Here is a 21,846-nt window from a genome sequence, read left to right as displayed (position 1 = left end):
TATCTGTCTCTTACATGAAGTCAGCCATCATAAATGAGACAAGGCATACATTGCCTCTTTGGGTACTGTCACAGAGCAATACCTTCCCTTGGTAAGTAGTGAATGTCCAGTGACCTGATTTTGGTTACATTACTGTTGCCATCAATCTTTGTGCCGACATGTTATCATGTGTGCCTTTCACTTTTGTCATATTTTTTCACTTCTATTACATGCATGGTCTACCTGTCTTCATGGAATGATGTCTGATTTTCTCACATGTGTGAATACCAACATGTGTTTGGAACTGGACTTATGTGATGGCGCTAGAGTTCATTTTGTGCCGCAGACACAAGTGTGTCACCATTGCTGGGTGGTTCATACATACCTTCACCCGTCACCTCATGTAATTTGGTATGTGCAATTACAGAAGCAATGAAGGACATGACGGGTAGGACTACCATTTTTGCTCACAATGTGCATTTCCATGCCAGTCATGTGGAATCATTTGGTGAAGTGCTCAGCATATGTTTAATATTGAAGGTGCATTTCCTAACTGTTGACATGCATCAGAGAGTGACTTGCACTCATTCATCCAATTGGATCTGTGTTTACATGACAGAAAGGGTCTATGATGTGCCTTCACTTTCAGCACCATGCTAACGGCCTTCCACAGGTACAACAACATTCAATAGACCATTGGCTTTCACTTATGGAATCTGAGTAGGGTATCCACAGCAGTATCAATCAAGGCAGGTGATTTTCCCTGGGCTAGCTGATTAATTGTGGTGTGGATATTTGTAGACAAATCTCCCAGACATTTTGGCCAAATTGTCTACTGTATACGTTTCTGTGCAAGATGTGTTATCTATCAAAGCAACTTCCATGAGTTTATTTACACAATGGACATATTGTGAAGTTACCACAGGGGATGATTTACAGTGTGACATAGGTGTTTCCATGTCACCTTCTTCTGACTGCTGTACTTCTTGCTGCAACATGGATGGAATATTTGGCCATCATTTTATCCCATCCCATTAGTATATGTAGATTTTGTCAAGATGCATGACCTTGTGTGGGATCTGTGAGCTTGAACTTGGCATTGCCACAGTATATTGCAACAGCAGGTTACTGAGGGATGCTACATGAGCCAAACCATTCAAGGTGATAACATGTCCTACTTGATCCATGGGTATTGTGATTACACGACTTCACCCATGCAATTGGAGTAGTATGTGATTGTAATTTTCCTGTAGCAACTGTTCACAGTTCATGTTGCATGCATGCTTATGGTGTAGTAAATGTTTGAGACATCTTACTGAACCTTGTGGTTGGGTTTTGCAGTACAATATGGTAATATTTGGTAATCAAAGCTGTTGTTCAAGTGTGATCAGGCACATGTAGTAACCCTATTTGTCTTTGCAATTTCAGCATTAGCACAAGCAAGCAGAGGAAGTAGGGCAAACATCAATGGGGAAGCAGCTGGCTGTGGTACCTCAAGTCACAAGACATATGACATGGAGGGACCCAATTCCCTAGAGTGTGAGGGGAGTGCCATGAAGAACGGAGGATTGACATAATCTTTGGGTTCTTCCTCCAGTAGCTACTCCCTACTGGTGGTGGACCCATCAGGACCTGTACTCGTTCCATTCTTGTCCACCACCCCCAGTTCTATCTCCACCCTCCCGTTGCTCCACACCCGGTCGATTGTGCCTGCTCACCCAAGAGGATGGGCATCTCCTTTGCCCCAGGCACCTCACTCGCTGCCCTGTTACCCCTGCTGCCCTACGTGAGGAGGCTATTGACCTCCTAAGGATTATCATTGTGGATCATTCTAACATCCTGAATGCCATCCAGGTGCAGGGTACCCACCTTCAGCAGGTGGTTGCATACCTGCAAGGCATTCATAGTACCATATGTGGCCTTCAGAAATCTCTTCAAGGTCTCGCTCCTCACTCATGGCAGCCAATCACCCCCCCCCCAAAATCCAACCCCCACCACCTACCTCTTCCCTATACAATTTCCCTCATCCATGCCTGTCCAAAGCACACATACACATCCACATGCATCCACCTCAACACACACAAGAAGCACATGAAAGCACAGGTACCACAAGACACACTGGCATGAAAGCACTCGACAGTCACTCACATACACCACCACATCCACCATTACCGCAGACACCACCCCACCCCCACAGACTACACATGCAATACCACTAGATAACACCCCAGCACTCACAAACCCACACACCACACTCACCACACAACAGGACACCACCCCATCACCACAGATCTACACACCAGACACACCATACACACAGACGTCACCCTAACACCCACAGATCCACACACCATACCCACAAACACCACCCCAACACCCACAGATCCACATGCCATATGCAAGGTACCACCCCAACACTCAGAGACCCACACATGACACCCACCAAATCCCCTGATACCACCCCCACTGCCAAAGACCAACACACACCATACCCACAAACACTACCCCACCACCCACAGACCCACACACACCAAACCCCCGATACCATCCCAACTCCCACAGACCCACACACCACACACACCATACTCATGGATACCACCCTAATACCCACAGACCCATACACAACACACACTATGCCTATAGATTCCATCACACCACACACAGACGCATTCACCACACATACCATACCCACAGACACCCCTGAGGACACATCCATAACTCCCACCTCAGCCATCACCTCCACCTCTCAGCTCCCCCAAGAGACGCAGTTGCCCACACTCACACACACAACGTACACAACCCAAAACCAAGCATACCTCAGACACACACACACTAGCACCAACAATACCCATAGCTGACACAAGCACTCCCTCAACCTCCAAACCCCTATTCCTTTTCCCAAGGCAGGTTTCCTTTTTTGACCTTCCCCTTTCCCCTGTGAAACCACCACCTCCTCCCTTCTATTCATTTGACTGACCATGTGTTCATTTTCATGAGTGTAGCTTCCAGCTACTTCATCTTCATGTGTGACCTAGGCTGTTTCTGTCCTATTTGCTATCTTGACTTGCTCTTACACATTTGGCACATAGGCATAGCACTTGATTCAACAACTGGTTGTCCCTGTGATACACGAAGGCCCAGTTCCTATGCAACTAGTGTTTTATGGGGATGTGCAAAGTGACATGTGTCCAGGACTGCATCCTTCCTCCTCATAATGTAAACATTGCTACTATCCCTTCTCTAAAGGTATTGTTTACATTGTGAGCTTTGGATAATTTTCTCCCAAAATATTGTGCATCCCATTTACCTTAATATCTCTTGAAATGTGGGTGATGTGTGTGTCCATTGCAGAGATTTAGCATGGAAGGGGTGTTTGCGTTTACTGACATATCCATACATATGTGTCTTCAATATGACACAATCCATGGCATATGTTCAATCTGAGGGTGTCAGTTCAAATAGTAGAATGTGATATTGATTTGGTTTTGCTGTTGTGTGACACAATGTAATGTACACTTTGCTGTTCCTGAAACTAGGATATGCAGGCATGCGTGGTTTTGTGGAGTGTGGCAGTAAAGTGTCAGTGGCCTGCTCATGTTGTTGTGATTGGTTCATTTATTGTGTCAACTCTGACAGAGCGCACCCCCTATACCAGGACGATGGTGGCGTGCTATTTGCTGTTGTGTTTTGGTACAGGGGCAGGCGTTTTGTCTTACAGTCGGTTGTGTCCAGCCCAGCATTGATTTTGAGCTCCATTTATCATCAGAAGCAGCAGGACATAAAGGACTGTCTCTTTGACAAGATGTGTGAAGTTGCAGACAGGTGAGTTCTTGCCTTTTATGCCTCCTTTCCTGCCAACTAGGACGTGGTGGTTGCACTGCCACAGTCACGTCAGCAGAAGGCAGCATCTTAATGTGTCATGTGGAAGCAGTAGATAAGACTGCCTCATTGACCTTTTCTCATGGTTGCTACAGTTTGTGCTGCCTTGTGGGGAAGAGCAGTGGTCTTTAGTCTGAAGAACAGCACGCATCGTAATACGGTGGTCCAACTGCCAACCCGACGATGGTCAGATCGCCACTGCCACCATGGCACTCCACAGACTGCCAAACTCATAATCAGGACTTTGGTGAAGTTAAATAAAGCCATCCTGTGTTAGCCTATGGAGCTAGCAGTGTTACAACAGAGAAATTGAAATGGGTAGTTTTTCCCTTACCAGGGAATATAAAATATATTTTATAATGTCCCTTGTTTATTATGCACCCTTCTCTTGAGGCACCTAGAGTTGCCTAGGGTAGTCCTTAAAGGTGACCTATGTGTACAAAATATGGTAGTTTAAGACTTTGGAAGTACAATTTGTACATCGTTTTATTTTATTTGGAGCAGCCTCCAAGCTATAGCTGGCTTTTAAAATGTCAGCAGGCACCACAGCAGTGCACACTCAAGTGTGTTAAATCTATTAGTCCTCTAATTATACATGCCCTACCATATACTAGGGACTTACAGGTAGGTTGTCAGAGTCAACCATAACTATGCCAAAGTACCATATGCCTTGTACATAAAGAACTGGCCCTTGACCTGGTTAGTAGACCTCAGGGGACAATCAGAGTCAGTAACCACCACTATCATCAATATGTAGGGGTGATCAGGGCAAAAAGAATGACATTCTCACAGATAGAATCAGCCCTCCCACTTTCTACCTCAAAGTCAAAAGATGAGAGGGCCCCAAAGTATAAGGTTTTGTACTGGCTGAAAACTAATTCAAGATGGAAAGATGATTTGTTAGTGGCAGACATTTTGGTAAGAAGGGTTGGATGGGTAGGTTATGGCCCTAAACAACCTATGAGAGATTGATTGTGGGGTGATTAATTTCCTGAACCCAGCAATAGTGAGAGGTTTGTTGCCTTGTTTAAATTATGTGATATAATTGTCTGGGAGAATTCATGCACACCCACTGAGCTACTTTTATACACCACAGTTTGCGAACCTCACCACAAGTAATGCTCCTAGTGTGAACCAGGGCCCACTTATAATGTTCAAACATGGAATCGTTTTACCCCTTTGGATAGCATTACACATTGATTGATTTGGAACTTGTAACATTAATGATGGATCGGTGCCAAATTTACCGGCCTGAAAAGACAAGTAAAACAAGAGGGTTCCATCTGTCTTGTTAGCTCCATGTCCCCACGTCTTCTGAAGTGGGGGATTGTGACCCTCTGGGTTTTAAAATCATGACCTAGAAATAGCTGTAAGCTATCTAATACTGGTTGGCTGAATATTATTTCTGATGGTGATATAGTTTGCTGCCAGGAAACATGGATGTTGAAAAGTGTTGCAGTTGATGATTTTATATTGTTTCGTACCCCCATAAAGCGGTCTTCACATGGGAGAACAAAAGGAGGTTTGCAGGAGGTAGTGCTTATGTCAGTGAAGGTAACTTGTGCCAAGGTTGAAGTTGTTATCAGTGGTTTATGGTATAAAATTGAACATTTTGTATGTTCTAGTCAATATTTTATTCAATTATCATAATATCTTCCATAATAGAACTGCAGAGGTGGTTCAACAACTTGATGATTTTTAACTACGTTTATGGAGAATTCTAACACTCAAATTTATATGATTGGGGTTTCTAACTCTCAAACGTTTGCTATTTGAGGTGATGCTTTCAATTTTATAGCATCTAAATTTAGAGTTCACATGCTATGTGGCCTGATCACTTTCAGACAAGAGGAATTTCTACATTCATTAGCACTCTCCTTATGGGATGTTTTAAATAAGCTCATTAAAAAAAAATCTAATCTGGTATTCGTGCAAGGCATTGATACCTCAGTTATTTCAACAATACCTACTTATAATGGCCACTGCACACCCAGCACAATTGATTTCATTCTATATCTAGAGAACTGATTCCATTGTTTATAATCTTTGTGGTAATCACCCACTAATTAAGAGATCATAATCCATTATGCTTTATTATGAATTTTGATTTGATTAAGGCAAATGAGCTAGTAGGCATACTGAAGTTTGATATGCTGGATGGGATCAATGGGATCCTGATCTTTTTTGTGAGATTTTATTACAGACAACGCATCCACTATTATAGTGTGTTCCTCTCCCTACATCGTTTCACATATTATCCTTTATTTCACTGTGTGGTAAGCTAGTATTGAATAAGCAGCCAGGTGTTCCCCACCATTGTAGATCGTTTAATGAGGAGTGTCCTGCAGCACATAAAGCTTTGATTAAAGAGTTGAATGTAATTCTTAGGCATAATGATGATTTCAAGAAAGTTTGATATGCTTATAAATCCATATTAGACACCAGGAAGGAGAAAATGTGATGGTAGCTGGGACTATGAGAGATAGCAGGAGTTTGTGGTCCTTTTTTTCACATATCATAAAGATCCAAAACCTGTGTGCCATATTAGTGTGGATTGCTGTGAGGAACATTTTAGAATGGTTTTTGAAGAGAGCTTACAGAATCTTGCCATAGATGAGCCTTAGGGTCATGGTGTGGATTATTCACAAGTGCACCTTCAGGAAAGTCCCAGATCTCAATGGTGATCCATTTGATATCTTAACTGCTAATGCTGATTTTTCAGGATCCTTACTGATGAATGAATGATGAATATTCTTCATGTGACCATATTAGGTCCACTTACAGACCCTTGGAATAGGCAATCGTTGTCACTATATTTAAAAAAGGAGACATAAATCATCCTTTGTGCTATCAGACCATTTCTTTGCTCAATTCTACTTTCAGAATTTTGGGTTGAGTTTTATTATTTAGGTTGGAGAGATGTGCAGAGGACAACGATATCATCTCAGACATTCAGTTTGGCTTCCTGCAAAGTATGGGGATGACTGAGCAGTGTCTCAATTTATCACTTAGTTCAGGGAAGTATTTGAAGGCCAGGGCAAGTGCCATTCATCTGGCTTTTATGAACCTCTCCTGTGCCTCTGACCCTGTCAGCCATGCAGAACTCTGGTATTTTTTAAAGTCTATGGGGGTCGAGCAAGCTTTAGTTGACCTACTTTGTTGCTTACACTGGGACACCTTTGCTAAAGTCCAGTATACCCAATGCAAGGAGTGCACATCACATATCAAATGATTTCAGGGCATTTGACAAGGTTGTATTCTGGGCCCTTTTTATTTTTACTTTACATAAATTATCTAGATAATGTTTTAGTGGCTAATGGGAAAGATATGCCCCAAATTTAGAAGCAGCCTATCCCCGTTCTTATGAATGCAGAAGGTGTTGTTCACCTCGCTAGAAGAGCGAATGGTTTACAGCTTTTGTTGGACGATTTTGTTTCATTCACGAACATGTTAGCTCTAAATGTTCATATGGCTAAATCCTACACTATGGTTTGCGGTCCACCGAAGGCCAAGCTTAAAACACTCCTGATAGGGGAGTGCCTAATAAGTAGGAATAACATTTTTAACTACCAAGGCATTCCCTTTGATGATGAATTAAAATGGGGTCAGTTAATAAATGTTAGATGTTTACAGTTTCGGAGAGACATGGATGCAGTATTTAGTTTTACATCACTGCTTCTACAGAGACCAAAGAAAAAACGTATTCATATATCCATGGCAAAATGTACTGCAGTTGCATATGGGGCAGGAGTCTGGGACAATATTAACCCATTATCATTTCAGAGAATAAAGGGTAGTTTTTTTTTAACATAAGTTACTATGCCTGGTAATTTACTGTTTTACCCCAAAAACAGACCTGTGGAGTTCCTGCAGATCTTGTAATTCCCACGGCACTGGTAACTTCCATTATCGGCACTATCACAATTAAAAGAGACACTGCATTGACATTGTATGTCATTGTAAATTATTTAATTTTAACAAAATGTTTCTGCGTAACATATCTTTCAAACAAAATATTTAGCATGGGAAACAGAAATGCTCTGCAACAAATACATTTCTGCAAACATTTTCTACCTTAACAGTGTTTGAGTATAGTGATTTAAAACAAAAAAACACAATAAATTATTTTGAAATGTCAAGAAAAATGTTTTATGGGTAAAGGAGAAACTTCACAAACTAGACAAAAGGGCAACAATAAGAAGCTCCACAAAATATGCATGCAAAGCAATCTTTGTCCGCAGACATTGTACATCCTTCTATATATAATGTGACAAATTTCTTCAAATGGCACATTTAGTTATAGGTGTACCATTAAAACAAAATCATTTTACTCCATGCTTTTCAACAAAGTGTTTACATGTTCATTTCGGACAGCTCTGCTACAAAGAAACAAATAAGTGGAATCTAAAATAAAATAAAAAAACAAATGATAGGCAGTAGATATGGTGTGCTTACTTCAATAAAATGAGCTTTTACAAAATTGAATGTATCATATTATTCACTACTTCTATCAGCATAGAATTGCACTGTGATGCCTAGACCTATAATACAAAGCTGCCAACAAAAAAATACTTCTGTCAGAAACTTTAAGTTTGATCTAAAATGCTCTAAAACTGCTGAAGGCCATCAAAATTACATTGCTGTTTGTTTTTTAAATGATAGTTTTCATTCATACACCAAGTTGACATTCAAATTCAATTACGCATTTTTGTGTTGAATCACAGTTTAGTGTACTGTGAGAATATATTTTCAAGAGGATTGCTCTTGCAAGCTCATTTCAATTATGTTAATTAAATGTAGTCGTCCAATTATGTAGTTCAATAATTTGATATATAACCTGTACATTACAGTAACTGTGCCTTTTTAATTGGGTTGTAACTTTTATACTTAGTTTCTATTAAAGTCTGTGAATCAAGGGAATAGTAGAACTAAATCATTCATCTCATCTTTAAAGACAATGGCCATCGTCACAACTTTGGCGGTCACAGTACTGCCATGCTGTCGGTGGTGGTCGTACCCTCGCCAGGCTGGCGGGGCAGACTACCACATAACAACCCTGGCAGTGATACCACCGCAAAACAGCCAATTCCCGACCAATACCGCCAGTGCGGTATCACCACTGCCAATGGTGGTAGCCATCTCCAGGCTGTCGGAAAGCACAGTAGTGCCCACCCTATAACGAGTCAGTAGACCACCACGATTTCCGGGTGGTATGAATGCCACAAAAAGCTGGCAGAAATAAACTGAAAGAAGGAGACACTCACCTCCAGAGATACAGACGAGTCAGTGGATGCCATGGAATGTGCACTACAAGTCTTCCCAGTGCTATTCTACAACATCCTCCTACAGGACCAGCAATGCTAATGAAGATGCCATCAGTAAGTACACCCACCTAGCACACAATGGAGGGAAGGAGAGAGTCATACACGCCACACACACCCAGCATGGACTGCAACACTCACACACGTGATACAACACCAGTACTGCTACACACACACACACACACACACATTAACAGACACACACAGACCACACACACATAAAACCAACACGCACACACCACACCCAACACACATGTCACACACACCCATGTGACAAACTTTACAATGGAACCTCAAATACACCCACCCACAGTAATTTCACTCAAAAGGCCATAAAACGTAAGTCAGGCACCCTAATCCTGTAACAGACAGGGTAAGCAAGCAAAACAAAATGGCAGTACAACCTCCAAAGAATAGGAAACATTCAACACAACCAATTCTGACTGTTCAGACATCCATGCAAAGGAAACATTCACACATCATGGACACACAACACATTCATACCTCCACACATATATTATAATACTCAACCTCACAAATACCACAACCAAGCATACACAAACATACCAATCCATAACAATACTTACACTGCCCAAGTAGTGAATCCAGCCAATACAGACATACAAACACAATACATAGACATGCTAAATAAACAGCATCCAAATACATTTGTACATCAAGCATGTACTGTGAAAGGCATGATAAATGTTTCAAATTGACACCAACGTTGTCTGTTGGGAAGTTTCAATTGTTAAAGGACACTGGTCGAACTATATACAAAAGGGGGCCATAGACCAGTCAAAATTGTCCACAGATGCCACAGGCACACAAAGCCAGGCAACTGGCCTAACTTGATTCCTGACAACCTCATGGCCTCCACAAGCTAGGGACATCAATGGGGCAGGCAGGCACCTCAGGGGTTAGTGAGTGGGGGTGGCAGCAGAGGTTTAAGTTTGTGATGGAGGTCTTTGGTTAGGGAGGGGGTCCTTTACTGATGTTTTGTGAGGGGGTTCCTTGGCCTTTGTTTTGGGAAGGGGTGGGCAGACAAATTTTGATTTGGACTGAGGAGGAAGGTGTTTGGATTCAGCCACAGGTACAGGGGGAGGCTCTTTGGTGGGGGAGGGGTATGGGTAACAGAAGGGGGGTCATGGGAGGACTTTGAGATGGAGGGACTGGGTGTGGTGTGGGAACCATAGCGGTGAGGGGCAACACAAGGTGGGACAGGAGCAGGGAACAGGTCAAGGTGGGCAAGGAAAAGCTTTTTAGGAACACCGGGATGGACTGGGATACAGGTCTGGGAGTGGAGGTAGAGGGAGTGCTCATAGGACATGTAGGTATGCGCAATATGAATGCAGGTGTATGCATGGTGTGCATGTGTGAGGTGGAGGAATGATGAGCGTCTGAGTGGGAGCGTTTATGTGTTTTGGGAGGGGTAAGAGAGGATGGGAGAGGACAAACAGCTTGTGTGAATGTATGTTGGGGTAGTGTCTGCAAGGAAGGTGGGTGTATTGCATTTGGTTGTGATGGTGGTTGTGGTGAGTGCAGATGTGGTGTATGGGGTGCATGTCTGAGTGTCTGCTGTTGTGGTGACTGTGGGAAAAACAGAAGTGGTGGCAGGATTTGGGAGTGAGGATGCAATGCTGGCAGGTGTGAGTAGTGACATGACTGTAAGGCAGGAGGGGTGGGGACACGGGGGACGCAATGGCTGTTGTTGTGTCTGCTTGTGAGTGTTGAGTGTGTGCCTGTAGTGTGTCTTGTGATGCCTGTGTATGTCTTTGTGTACCTTGTCTGTTGCTTTGGGTGAATGGCTTTCTGAATGAGTGGGTTGGATGGGTGAGGGGAGAGGGATCTGGTCTTAGGCACAGGTAGCTGAAGGGAGGACGGAAGAAGTAGGGACACTCATTGCTGTCAGTGAGGGGGCCTGAGCCTGAAATGATCTCTGTAGGCCAGCTAAGGCTTTGTAAATGCCTTCCAGGCATTGGTCTGTAGCATCTGGGATGCCAGGCCCTGGATGGCATTCATGATGGTTGACTGCCCCACATAGATGGATCTCAGGAGGTCAATAGCCTCTGCATTGAGGACAGCAGGGCTGACTGGGGCAGGGGCAGAGGTACCAGCAGCAAAGGAGACGCCCACCCTCCTGGGTGAGTGGGCAGAGGCACCTGGGCGGGGAGCTTCTGGGAGGGCAGTGCTGATAAACAGGGTGGCGGACAAGGATGTTGCTGGGCTGGTCCCAGAAGGGTCTGCCACCACCAGAGAGCTTCCATCAGAGGAGAAATCGGAGTCCGATGTTGCAGTTCCTGTCTCCCCGTGCTGCTCCCCTCGCCCTCTAACCCACTGGTCCTCTCATTGTCTGTGCTCTCATCCTCCTGGGTCCCGTGGGCTGCAGCCTCCCCACTCACCGCTTCCCCTACTGCTTTGCCTGCTGATGCTAATGCACACGTGGAAAGAAGAGGTCAAGGAGGGAGGATGGGAGAGCATGAAAGGCAGCACAAATAGCAAATATCAACACAGTTTGATCCATAAGCATAGCAATTACAGGTATGCAACACATACTACATTACCACATCCATCAACACTCCCAAATAGCTACCCATAAGTAAGTGAGCACAACCATCACGGTTCGTCAGCACAATTCAGGATCTGTTGCATACTGGCATGCCTCAATGAATCCAGGTTAGAACTATGCTAACGGAATCCCTGAGTAACAACCTTGCAATGTGATGCCAACCTGTGCATGCCCTCACAGACCTAACTTTTCATGATAACAACTGTACATGACAGTCTCTTTCCTCCAGGCCAATCCTAGATAGTACAACTTTACCTATGCCTGGCATCCTTAGGCACATATACTACCAATCTAACATGCCTACACACCTTTTACACAAACATCCTAGCTACATACCCTATCATATGTACAGTAGAGATCTACCTTTGTCCATCACACTCCTCCTTTCCATTTAGAGTGAAGTAACACAATAACTACATTCTGTTACTCACCCCCTTGTGGCTGCTGTGTTGCCCCCAAGTGCCCATCCAACTCCGGCTATGCCACTGCCAGTATGCAGGCCATAAGGGAGGTCAGGGTCTGACGGGCACCCCTTCCTCGTTGGGAGGCCATCCCCAACTGGGCCTCCACGATCTTCCGGGCTCAACTTCTCAAGTACTCCCACCACTTCCTGCAGTGGGTGCTCTGCCGGCTATGGACCCCCAGGGTCCGCACTTCCTTGGCAATGGCTTTTTACATGGATTTTTTTCTGATGGGTGCTGACATCTATAGGAGACACAGTAAGAAGGACACTTCCATCCACAACAGGACACATATACTTCCTTTTCCAGCATTCATGTCCGATGCATCACCCTCCACAGGGTATACGACATACACATACTATCAACCCCACACAACCATGTTGCTACAAATACACCAATATGCAACCTACCTGCTTTTCTGGAGCCCCATATGGCTTTGTGTGCAGAGGTAGGACCCCATCCACAAGTTTCTGTAGTTCTTCCTGTCTGAAGGAGGGTGCCCTCTCCCCTGTTACATGTGCCATTGTGGCTTCCAGGAACAGGACACAGCAGCACATGCAGTAGAGGTCTGGTTGGCTGGCGAGTCAGGAGTCAAGTGAGAGAGCCATATATAGTCAGTTGTACCTTCAGAGTAATGAGGAATATCTTACAGACACATAAACAGCCTATCATTGTGTAGCAGGTGAAAGTGTGATGCCTGATACCACACTCCACTAATATATACGGTGTATGCACTCCAGATGACAGCAGTGGGTTGTCATATTGTTGGAACAGTATCTCATCAAATATTCAGGTCTGAGTCATGAACCTATTTTCAGGTGTGATGCATTTTGGTGATATATTGTCACAATATGGGACAAAGGAAGTGCAATTGTACTCACAAATGTGTTTTTTGCTAAACCTAGATATGGACCACTGTGGAGGCAGAGAACTGCACCTGTGTACCGCCCCTGGTTGACCTTGCCACCATGGAAGACAGACACATTATACTCACCTATCGTCTCAACTGTGCAACTATCATGTAACTGTGTAGCCAGTTGGAGTCAGATCTGCTTCTAGCCATACAACAACCTACAGCCATTCCTCACACTGTACAAGTGCTTTCCGTCCTCTCCTTTCTAGCCACTGGCTCTTTCCAAGGGACTGTAGAATTGGCAGCAGGTATGTCTCAACCTATGTTCAGTCATGTGTTGTGGAAAGTCTTGTCTGCCCTGCTGAAATATGTTGACAGCTACATAAAATGTCCCCATACTGAAGATTTTCCCCATGTGAAGGCTGACTTCTATTTAATGGGGCATATCCCTCGTGTAATAGGGGCCATAGATGGTAACCATATTGCATTGGTACCACCCAGGGACAAAGAGCAAGTGTATTGAAATAGGAAGAGCTATCATTCCATTATTGTGCAGATGGTCTGTTTAGTAGACCTATATATCTTACAGGTGGCTGCAAAGTTTCCTGGCTCTGTACATGATTCCTGCATCCTCATAAAAAGCAGTGTCCCACATATGATGATGTACCTACAGACGGAGAGAGGCATCCTCATTGGTGAGTATGATGAGTGTGTGTACAATCACTGTAACCTCAGCAAGCTTACACTTCCTACTCTGAACATAGCAGGGCTGTGATATATGTTTACACAAATCACATGTGATTCAGGGTATCCTAATCTGTTCTGGCTACTGACACCGGTGAGGAATCCAAGGAGCAGGGAGGAAATTCGGTACAATGAGGCTCATGGGAGGATGAGAAGGGTCATTGAGCGGACATTCTGTCTTCTTTAGGAGAGGTTCCGGTGTTTGCACATGTGTGGAGGTTACCTACTCTACTCACCTCAGAAAGTGTGCTGGATTGTTGTGGCCTGATGCATGCTGCACAATTTGGCACTAAGGAAGCATGGACCATTGGTGGAGGTGTAGGGTGTAGGGGACGTACTGGTAGCAGCAGAGGGAGCAATGGACAGTGATGAAGATGGGGACGAGGATGATGTTGTCACAAGAACTCAGCTCATCCAGCAATGCTTCCAGTAAAATTCTGGTAGGTTTATCTCTCAGTATACTACTTATCATGCAGAACTACAGTATGGGTGTTGTTTGAAATCTATCTGTGATATGAGCAGTGTCATTTCTGAGTTAGGTACAGCTGTACAGAGTCATTGCTATTGTCAGTCCTATGAATTGATTTCACTTACTATCCAAATGCATCATATGCTAAATTATATATGAATAAATTGGAAGTGACAATGGAATGTACCTTCTTCACAGCTGTCCTCATACATCACCTCGTGGTACAGTTTCCACAAATTACATTTTTCAGTTTTGTCATACTATTAGTGGAATATAGCATACTGATAATTGTGATAGACACTTATTAGTCATGTCTCCAAGACAGGAATTGTGTGATATGTTCCGTCTTGTTCATAAAAAATAATCTTCGAGTTGTTGGAATTAGTTATGTTTGGAGACACTTACTGTTGCAGGTGTATGTAATACTACATTGATATGGTTATCTATCATAATGCATTTTTTGTTGACAACTTTACACAGGAGAACTATCACTGGATGCTGAGTTCCCTTCCCTCTCTGCTACCTGTGGACCCAGAGATGTGTTTACATTGAAACTGTGCATCTAACTCCGAGCTCTATGGACCAAGGCTTCAAAGATTTTACATTTCACACTACACTTCATCACTACACCACAACATTGTTTGTTCATTGTCACTTATTGAACACACAAAACCAATTGTTGTGTTTAAGTATATTTATTTTGAGTCTAATAGGATGGGTTGGTGCAAAAGAGTGGGGCAATTGTGCTCAAAATCATCAGGTTGTTAGTCCAAGCATTCAGTAGCACAGGTCCAGTTTCCAGGAGTGATAGGTAATGGAGATATGGCAGTAGTCAGTCCCCAAGGTGTCTCAGTGTCACACAAGGGAGATAGTTCAGGAGAGGCTCTTTTTCTGTCAGTCGGCTTGGTCTTGGCACCAGTCCCTGCAGGATGTCTGGGTCTACGTCCAAGTTTGTATGGGGGTTTCTCATCTACTGGGGGAGGTCACCTGTGGATTGTGAGTCCTCAGGCAGAGCCACCATCCAAGTAGCTGCAGCAGACGAGGAGGGCTGCTCAGCACTGTGGCTACTGGTAGGGGCCTGGTGGTGAGTGGAGGACTTACACAGGATGGATATGAATTTATGCGTAATCCCTTTAATGGAGGCCATGGTGGCATTGTGTTCCTGCCATTGCTGCGTGACCTTCTGGTGGTACTGGGTTTTCAACCTTTGGTGTTCTACCAACATGGTGATTATCGGGCCCATCTTGTCCTAGGATTGGTGGAATACTCCCAGGACGTGTGCAATGGCCTCCCAGGCATTACAGAAGGTTGCTATTTTTGCACAGATTTGCTGCCACCTAGTTGGAGTCATTTTCGATGTGAGTCCATTCCACACACTGTTTACCACTGCTGGATAATTTACTGGTTCCCAGTAACAGTTCTAGCAAAAACAAATCTAAGGGTAGTTGCAGCTCACTCCTATATGTATACAATGCCACAAAGGAACTGAGGTGTGTTAGAGCTTTTCAAAATTCCTAAATTAAATAAATAGCTGGGATATCTGAGTTCATCATGGCAAATCAATAGAGATAAGTTGTTGATATTATTCTGTCCCAGTTCAATCTGGATTCTGCAGTTTTTCATTCTTTGTAAATAATTCTGCTTTACGCAGAGAAAAAGCTTTGGAATTCATGTAAAATAATTTTTTTATACTATTCGTACATCTGAATTACTGTATTTCTGGGAAACACTAATAAAATCTGCAGTCAGCATCACATCAAACGAAAGAGAATTTCCATGCCAACATGAGTTTGTTCATTACAGATAGTAGGAAAAGAATTGTGAATTAAAACCTTTAAAAAATAACTTTTTATGGAAGATCATTAAACTGAAAGACCGATGAGTGCAAAGGAAGATTTCAAGGAGAAATTTGTGAGAAATTTTCCGACTTTGTTAGACAAGGACCTATATGGCAGTAGGTGGACAACGTTTATGAACACACTTCAATGATTATTAGTCTAACATACTGGCATGTTTTGTGAGCACTGTGACTAGCACTTTCCCAGAATTGTGCACTTTGCACTTTGATTTCATCCTGTTAAATAAAAAACACCATGGTGGTCATTACAACCCTGGCGGACAGTCTTAAAGCGGTGGTAAAATCGCCAATAGGCCGGCGGTAAAAAAATTGCAATTACGACCGTGGCGGAAACCGCCAACAAAGACAGCCACTTTAACACTCCGACCGCCACGGCGGTACAAACAAACAGCGCGGCGGTCACCGCCAACAGACAGGCGGGAGACAATGTACCGCCCACACTATTATGACAGGCCAATCCGCCACCTTTTCCGGGGCGGATTCACCGCGGATAAAAACACGGTGGAAACAGGAATTTCGAAGGGAAAACGCTCACCTCTACACACTCCACGAGGAACGAGGACACCATGGAACCGGAACTCCAAATTCTACCTGCGATAGTCTTCCTGCTCCTCTACCAGGAGCACGAACGCCGGCGGCGAAGACCACAGTGAGTACTGGACCTACGACACAGGGGAGGGGGGAGGCAAAAAACAGGGACACACACACGCAACACCCCACCCACACCCTCACCCACCACAACACACACACTAATGCATATCAATACATCACAGTTACACCCCCCAATCCCCCCCGGAAGAATGCAAAGACCAAAGAAAATGAGTGTAACCATCGGAATATATTACAAACAAGTAGGAAGAAATATATATATACACCATGTACAAAATATATACCATGCATAGTAGTCCAGGTACTGCACAAAGAAAGTCTGTGGAACACTGGGACCACACGGTATGGGCGAGGCCCACACAAGATCCCCGACCATGACAGAGAGAACACTGCAGGGGCATCAGACAGCAACTAAACAGGCACCTCATGGGGAGGTAAAGGGGGGGCACCTCAGCCGCTTGAGTGCACGACGCCAAATCCACGAGGGGGCCACATGCCCACTGTTCAATCCTGGGGAGTGCAAAGCCACAGTCTCCCAAGTCTATACAGTAGGTGGGTTGCCCACTGTTCCATCCTGGGGAGTGCAAAGCCACAGTCCCTCAAGTCTACACAGTGGGTGGGTTGCCCACTGTTCCATCCTGGGGAGTGTAAAGCCACAGTCTCTCAAGTCTCTACAGTGGGTGGGTTGCCCACTGTTCCATCCTGGGGAGTGCAAAGCCACAGTCTCTCAAGTCTCTACAGTGGGTGGTTTGCCCACTGTTCCATCCTGGGGAGTGCAAAGCCACAGTCTCTCAAGTCTCTACAGTGGGTGGGTTGCCCACTGTTCCATCCTGGGGAGTGCAAAGCCACAGTCTCTCAAGTCTCTACAGTGGGTGGTTTGCCCACTGTTCCATCCTGGGGAGTGCAAAGCCACAGTCTCTCAAGGCTCTACAGTGGGTGGTTTGCCCACTGTTCCATCCTGGGGAGTGCAAAGCCACAGTCTCTCAAGTGGATAACAATCTCCACTGGTTCTGGAGGGGGACTGGTGCCCAGAGTCCTTCATCCTGTGAAGGACAGAGGTAGTGGATGGATGTCTCCACTGGTTCTGGAGGGGGACTGGTGCCCAGAGTGCTTCATCCTGTGAAGGACAGAGGTAGTGGATGGATGGCTCCACTGGTTCTGGAGGGGGACTGGTGCCCGGAGTGCAACACTCACCCCGTGACGGACCCAGTTGCGCCAGTTCCCCTGCCGCTCATGGGCTAGCGGGGCTTGAGTTGGCGGTACCCTGTTCAGCGGTGCTTGAGTTGCTGATGCCCTGTTCAACGGTGCTTGAGTTGGCGGTGCCCTGTTCAGCGGTGCTTGAGTTGGCCGTGCCCTGTTCAACGGTGGCTTGAGTTGGCGGTGCCCTGTTCTGCGGTGCTTGAGTTGGCGGTGCCCTGTTCAGCGGGGGCTTGAGTTGGCGGTGCCCTGTTCAGCGGTGCTTGAGTTGGCGGTGCCCTCTTCAGTGGTGCTTGAGTTGGCGGTGCCCTGTTCAGCGGTGCTTAAGTTGGCAGTGCCCTATTCAGCGGTGCTCAAGTTGGCGGTGCCCTGTTCAGCAGTGGCTTGAGTTGGCGGTGCCCTGTTCAGCGGTGCTCGAGTTGGTGGTGCCCTGTTCAGCGGTGCTTGAGTTGGCGGTGCCCTGTTCAGCGGTGGCTTGAGTTGGCGGTGCCCTGTTCAGCGGTGCCCTGTTCAGCGGTGCTTGAGTTGGCGGTGCCCTGTCAGCAGGGCTTGAGTTGGTGGTGCCCTGTGCCCTGTTCAGCGGTGGCTTGTGCTGGCGGTCCTTCATGGCCCAGCGGGGCTTGTGCTGGCGGTCCTTTATGGCCCAGAGGGGCTGGTGATAGCGGTCCTTCATGGATCAGCGAGGCTGGCGGTGGCCTCCTGGGCAGCTGGGCTGGTGCTGGCGGTGGCCTCCTGGGCAGCTGGGCTGGGGATGCCGGTGGCCTCCTGGGCAGCGGGGATGATGGCGGTCTTCTCCACTGTGCAGCTCTTCCCAGACTTGCCGGGTTTCTTGTGGCCCTTCCCCACCTTGGAAGGTGTCAAAGCTGACCCCTGGGAGCGTCTTTGGGGCTGGAGTCTTCCCCCTCTCCCGCTGGGCACTGGCCAACTTCTGATGCTTCACAGGTGGGGGACTGTCTGTGCTGTGGCTCCGTGCCACACTGGCTGTCCTGGTGACCGGTGCACTCCACATACCGGTGACTACAGGCACCACTGGTCCCGGAGATGTTGTGGCTGAGGTGCTAGTTCGGGACCTATGAGATGGACGGGGTGGGGGAGGTGTGGGAAAAAGATCAATGCTGGACAGGAAAAGTTTTTTGGACACACTGGGACGGGTTGATGGAGGGGGTTTGGGAGTGGAGGAAGAGGTGGTGGTAGTAGGAGGTGTACGTTTGGTGACTTTGGGTGTAGGTGCATGCGCTGGAGGCGGTCGTGAGGTGGATGGCTGTTGGGTGGGTGTGTGCCTGCATTTGTGTATCTTGGGAGGGGGCGTCACAGACACAATGGGAGAGGACACAGGAGACGTGTGAATGGTAGTGGGGGTGGTGACTGCACGTGAGCGGGGTGTGCTGGTGGGTGTGCTGGTAAGGGACATAGTGGCTGTAGAGGTAGTGCATGCAGGTGTGAGTGTAGACGAGACTGGGAGGGAGTAGGGAGAAGAGGAGGAGGGGGACAAAGTGGAAGCAGTGGATGTTGGTGTGTCTGCATGTGTGTGTTGCTTGCGTGAGTGCCTGTGGGATGTGTGGTGCTTATGTTTGCCTGAGCTTCCCTTGTGTGTTGACGTGTGTGCATGCTGGTCTGAAGGTGTGCTTGGGATAGGCTGAGGTAGAGGGGATTGGGTCTGGGTGGAGGAAGTTGGAGGGGGGAGGCTAGACACAGGGACAATGGCTGCCATCAGTGCTGAGGCCAGAGTTTGAAAAGCGCGGTGAAGGGCCGCCTGACCAGAATGAATGCCCTCCAGGAATGCATTTGTTTGGTGCAACTGCCTTTCTACACCCTGGATGGCATTCAAAATGGTAGACTGCCCAACAGTGAGGGACCTGAGGAGGTCAATGGCCTCCTCACTGAGGGCAGCAGGGGTGAATGGGGCAGGGCCTGAGGTGCCTGGGGTGAAGGTGATGCCCACCCTCCTGGGTGAGCGGGCACGGGCGAAGGCTGAGGGGCTGCTGGGAGGGCGGTGCTGGTAGGGGGGGTGGCGGCTGTACCTGTAGATGCGGGGGCACAGATGTTGCCGCCACCACAAGGGAGCTCCCATCAGAGGATGTGTCCGTGTCGCTGGTCTCAGCTCCTGTCCCCACCGTGAAGCTCCCCTCGCCCTCCATCCCACTGGTGAATTCCGAGTCCGTAGTCTCGCCCTCCAGGGCCATGTGGGATGTAGCTCCCTCGTGCTCCGGTGCCACTGCTCCTCCGCCTGATGATGCTAATGCACACAAGAACAGGAAGACCACAAAAAGCAGGGGGGACGACAGAAAAAAGACATGTTGAGTGCATGGATTACCCCTACCGTTGGCGGACAAGACAGACACAGATGCCCCCTGCATTACGCCGTGCTCTTGGGCTCCACTGTTCAATTCCTGGGAAATGGCCTACAAGGCTATGTACGACATCTGCACACATAGATGACACAGGGGCATGAATAGCTGTACTTGGCAGTCTACAGAAGTGGGCTGGGGTGCCACATGGCCTGCCTTACGGAGGGGCCTTGCCTACGGAACTCGCCCTGGCCTAGGGAAACCCACAGCCCTCCTCCCCCACCCAGACAACTCCACTGCACGCAAAGCCAGCAGAATGAGAGTGTACTCACCCCCTTGTGCCTGCTGTGATGCCCTCAAGCACCCATCCAACTCCTGGTACGCCACCGCCAGGATCCTGAACATCAGGGGGGTCATGGTGCGACGGGCACCCCTCCCACGTTGGGAGGCCATCCCCAGCTGAGCCTCCGCTGTATTCTTGCTCCAGCGGCGAATGTCCTCCCATCTTTTCCGGCAGTGGGTGCTCCGTCTGTGGTAGACCCCCATGGTCCGGACGTCCTTGGCGATGGCACGCCAAATATCTTTCTTCTGGTGGGCGCTGACCTACATGAAATGTACAGGGGAAAAAGAGAAGTTATTACCAGCTGCACCGTCAAAGTGATTGGCCCCCATCCCTACCCTTGCCATGTGGCACATGCATTCACCGTCTTTCATGCATGCAGCACTCTGCACCCTTCCTTCTTACATCCAGCCCTCTCCACACAGGCATATCCCATACAACATGCTACCTGTGTACTTACCTGTTTGTCTGGAGGACCGTAGAGTAGCGTGTAATTGGGCAGGACCCTATCCACAAGCTTGTCCAACTCCTCCGATGTGAAGGCAGGGGCCCTATCCCCAGACGCACGAGCCATTGTCTCTTCCAGACCGAGGTCACAGCAGCACTTGCAGTGTAGGTCCTCTCCTGTCGAAGATCAGGTATCGAGTGATTGAAGAGATAGAAAATGGCGGTCACGTCCACGGCGGTGCGTACCGTCACCGCCGGCGTACATCATCATTGGCTCCTGGGACCCATAGGGTCCAATGTTAACCTAAGCAGCATTGCGCTGCGGTCTTCGACCGCCTACCGCGACGGTGTACAACGCCAGCGCAGTTACCTCACATCCCATTGTCCCACTTTACAGGTCAGGCAGCCGCCATTTCAGGGGCCCACATGGCTTCATTTTCAACTGTGTCACACATACCTAGGCCTAGTCTCAACACACATACAGGCCACCTTTTTTGTATTATTTGTGTTCTGGGTAAACTGTGTGTACGTACCTCTGAGTTGGTTGAATCTGTGCTTGCTGTTGTCCTTCATAGGCACCGTCCGCTGGGACAAGTGAGAAGATGGCGGCATCCTCGGTTGTACTAACAGTTGGTGGACCTGTCGCCAATGGAGGAGCAACATTTGATAATCACCTACAGGCTTGAAGGTGCCACAATCCAGGAACTGTGTACCCAGTTGGAGCCAGACCTGATGTCAGCAATCCGCCATCCCACAGGAATCCCCCCTCAAGTGCAGGTGCTGTCAGTGCTCCATTTCCTTGCAAGTGGATCTTTTCAAACAACTGTGGCAA

Source organism: Pleurodeles waltl, chromosome 3_1 (genome assembly GCF_031143425.1).
Source record: "Pleurodeles waltl isolate 20211129_DDA chromosome 3_1, aPleWal1.hap1.20221129, whole genome shotgun sequence".
In the NCBI taxonomy this organism is placed as follows: domain Eukaryota; kingdom Metazoa; phylum Chordata; class Amphibia; order Caudata; family Salamandridae; genus Pleurodeles; species Pleurodeles waltl.
The sequence above is the reverse complement of the archived record's forward strand: the minus strand, read 5'-3'. Positions refer to the sequence as shown.